Source organism: Triticum dicoccoides, chromosome 1B, assembly GCF_002162155.2.
Source record: "Triticum dicoccoides isolate Atlit2015 ecotype Zavitan chromosome 1B, WEW_v2.0, whole genome shotgun sequence".
NCBI lineage: Eukaryota > Viridiplantae > Streptophyta > Magnoliopsida > Poales > Poaceae > Triticum > Triticum dicoccoides.
The window spans coordinates 555,819,246-555,823,299 of record NC_041381.1 but is presented as its reverse complement, the minus strand read 5'-3'; positions in this window follow the sequence as shown (position 1 = coordinate 555,823,299).

Below are 4,054 nucleotides of genomic sequence, written 5' to 3'. Positions count from 1 at the left end.
CCAAGTTCTATAATGAAAATTACCACTAGTATATGAAAGTGACAATATAGGAGACTCTCTATATGAAGAACATGGTGCTACTCTGAAGCACAAGTGTGGTAAAAGGATAGTAACATTGCCCCTTTTCTTTTCTTTTCTTTTCTTTGGTGGGCTTCTTTGGCCCCCTTTTTCTTATTTAGGCTTCTTTGGCCTATCTCTTTTTTTCCTTTTTTTTTATTTTTTTATGGGGCAATGCTCTATAATGATGATCATCACACTTTTATTTACTTACAACTCAATATTACAAATCGATACTAGAACAAAGATATGACTCTATATGAATGCTTCCGGTGGTGTACCAGGATGTGCAATGATCTAGCATAGCAATGACATCAAAAAACGGACAAGCCATGAAAACATCATGCTAGCTATCTTATGATCATGCAAAGCAATTTGACAATGAATGCTCAAGTCATGTATCTGATGATGATGGAAGTTGCATGGCAATATATCTCGGAATGGCTATGGAAATGCCATGATAGGTAGGTATGGTGGCTGTTTTGAGGAAGATATAAGGAGGCTTATGTGCGATAGAGCGTATCATACCACGGGGTTTGGATGCACCGGCGAAGTTTGCACCAACTCTCGAGGTGAGAAAGGGCAATGCACGGTACCGAAGAGGCTAGCAATGATGGAAGGGTAAAAGTGTGTGTAATCCATGGACTCACATTAGTCATAAAGAACTCATATAATTATTGCAAAAGTTTATTAGCCCTCGAAGCAAAGTACTACTATGCATGCCCCTAGGGGGTTAGATTGGTAGGAAAATACCATCGCTCGTCTCCGACCGCCACTCATAAGGAAGACAATCAAAGAAACACCCCATGGTTCAAATTTGTCACACAACGGTTACCATACGTGCATGCTACGGGACCTGCAAACCTCAACACAAGTGTCTCTACAATACACAACCACCCACTAGCATGACTCTAATATCACCATCTTTATATCGCAAAACTATTGCAAGGAATCAAACATATCATATTCAGCGATCTACAAGTTTATGTAGGATTTTATGACTAACCATGTGATTGACCAATTCATGTCATCTCTCTAAATAGATATAAGTGAATCAAGAGAGTTTAATTCTTTCTAAAAAAATATATGCCCACGCTCTAACAAATATAAGTGAAGCAAAAGAGCATTCTACAAATGGTGGTTTTCTATGTGAAGAGAAACAGGCAATCCAGACTTCAAATGATATAAGTGAAGCACATGAAGCATTCTATAAAGCCATACTCAAAAGATATAAGTGAAGTGCAATGAGCATTCTATAAATCAACCAAGGACTATCTCATACCAGCATGGTGCATAAAATAAAAATAAAAACTAAATGCAAAGGACGCTTCAAGACTTGCACATATCGCATGAACGACACGAATACGAAAACATACTGATGCTTGTTGAAGAAAGAGGGGATGCCTTCCGGGGCATCCCCAATCTTAGATGCTTGAGTCTCCTTGAATATTTACTTGGGTGCCTTGGGCATACCCAAGCTTGAGCTCTTGCCTCTTTTCCTTTTCCTCATATTGAGACCTCCTCGATCAAACACTTCATCCACACAAAACTTCAACAGAAAACTCGGTAAGATCCGTTAGTATAATAAAGCAAATCACTACTCTAAGTACTGTTGCAAACAAATTCATATTTTGTTTTTGCATTGTTCCTACTGTAATATAACTTTTTCATGTCTTAATCCACTGATATAAATTGATAGTTTCATCAAAACAAGTAAACTATGCATCAAAAACAGAATCTGTCAAAAACAGAACACTCTGTAGCAATCTGAACATTCACCATACTTATGGTACCCCAAAAATTCTACCAAAATTAGGAAAAATAAAAAATTTGTACAGAAAGACAGTTCAAAAATAATCAGAACCATTTGACATTCCAGTTAAAAATGTAAAATCGCGCACTACAGCCAAAGTTTCTGTCCTGCACCGTACAAACCAACAAGCATTGTAAACATCCTAAAGGCAAACCTTGGCACATTATTTTTATAATACAATAGAATTGTACAAGGGTATAATTATTTTTGATGAAAAGTTTCTGTAATCAAGATTCACAAAGTTTCCGTGAGCATGAACAAAGTTCAAGGCTAGCTCCCACTTCAACAATGCTTGTCTTTCTCACTTTCACTTTCCTTTTTGAAAAGTTTTGTGTTCCCCTCTTTATTTTTTTTGTTTTTAAACTATATAAAAGCTCACAACAGAAATAAATGACTCTCTAAAACTTACGGGTTGTCTCCTTGGCAGCGCTTTCTTTAAAGCCATTAAGCTAGGCAAATAGTGCTCAAGTAATGAATCCACCCGGATCCCAAGGTATATCAAAGCCAATTTTAATTAACAATGATTGGTAATTTAGTAGTGAGCACAAAGTAACATATATCATGCAACAACAAATTCTAACCCTCTTCTATGCATCGGCATGTCATAAAAGAATAATTCATGCACACAAAGTAAAGGCCAATGCATAGTATAAACAGTTTCTTGCTATTCTATCGTGTTCGAAACATAAAGAGGCAGAGATGTAGTTCCTCTCTCATAATAATTGCAAGTAGGAGCAGCAAGCACATGCATATTATATTCATCAAAATCATCATGTGCAACGGTAAAAGGCAACCCATCAATATAATCCTTAGTAAGCACAAACTTCTCCGATATAGTGTAGTTGGGAGAATTCAAAAAGATAATAGAACTATCATGCGTGGGTGCAATAGCAACAATTTCATGTTTAACATAAGGAAATATAGCAAGTTCATCTCCATAAGAATAATTCATATTGGCATCTTGTCCACAAGCATAGCAAGCATCATCAAAAAGGGGTCATTCAAGAGAATCAACGGGATCATAACAATTATCATAGCAATCATCCTTCGGTAAGCACAAAGGGAAATTAAACAATGTATGAGTTGAAGAGTTACTCTCATTAGAAGGTGGGCACGGATAGCTAATCCGCTCTTCCTCCTTTTGTTCTTCGCTCTCCTCATCATTTTTTCATCCAATGAGCTCATAGTTCTCATCAATTTCTTCTTCCATAGACTCCTGCAAAATATTAGTCTCTTCTTGGACAGCAGAGACTTTCTCAATAAATGCATCAATATTGTAATTGTATTCATAATTCTTATAACAATATTTAAGTATAGAAAAAATTTCAGGTCTATAAACTGAATCATCAAAATCATCAAACTCTTTAAACATAGATTCAATCTCATAAGCACCCATAAAAGCAACAAATTCTTCTATTTGTTCCACATCATAGTAATCATATACACCTTTAGCATAAGAAGCTAAGGTTTTATTATCATTGAATTTGCATGAAAAGGTAAGGTGTGGAGCCTTCATCCTAGAGCAACAAGTATAATCATGTATCAAGCATACTTGACGAGCATACCAACGTAATATATGAATTTGATCCCATAATAGTTTCCCTTTTTGTGTCAAGAGATAATCCCTAAAGTATTCACGTTGATCCAACGTGTCTCCCAAAACATAATTGAATGGGGTTTTCTCAGGATTATCAAAGTAGTACATAATATCTTGAACATAACGAGCATCGAGGGTTTTAGGAGGTTCCCCATCTCCATGAGTAGCAAGTACACCTAATTTTTTTGGTATCTCGTGTTCCATATTCATAACTAAAGATAGAGAACAACTAAGAACAGCAAATAAAAATTACTTAGTGATAAAGCAAACAAGCACACATGAGAATATTCATCCCACGCTATGACTCCCCGGCAACGGCGCCAAAAAAGGTCTTGATAACCCGCAAGTATACGGAATAATTATAGCCTCTTTTGATAAGTAAGAGTGTCGAACCCAACGAGGATCTAAAGGTAGAACAAATATTCTCTCAAGTCCTATCTGTCACTGATACGACTCTACGCACACTTAGTGTTCGCTTTACCTAGAACAAGTATGAAACTAGAAGGACTTTGTAGGTGTTGTTGGATAGGTTTGCAAGAATATAAAGAACACGTAAATAAAAAGTAGGGGTTGTTTAGATAAAGAAG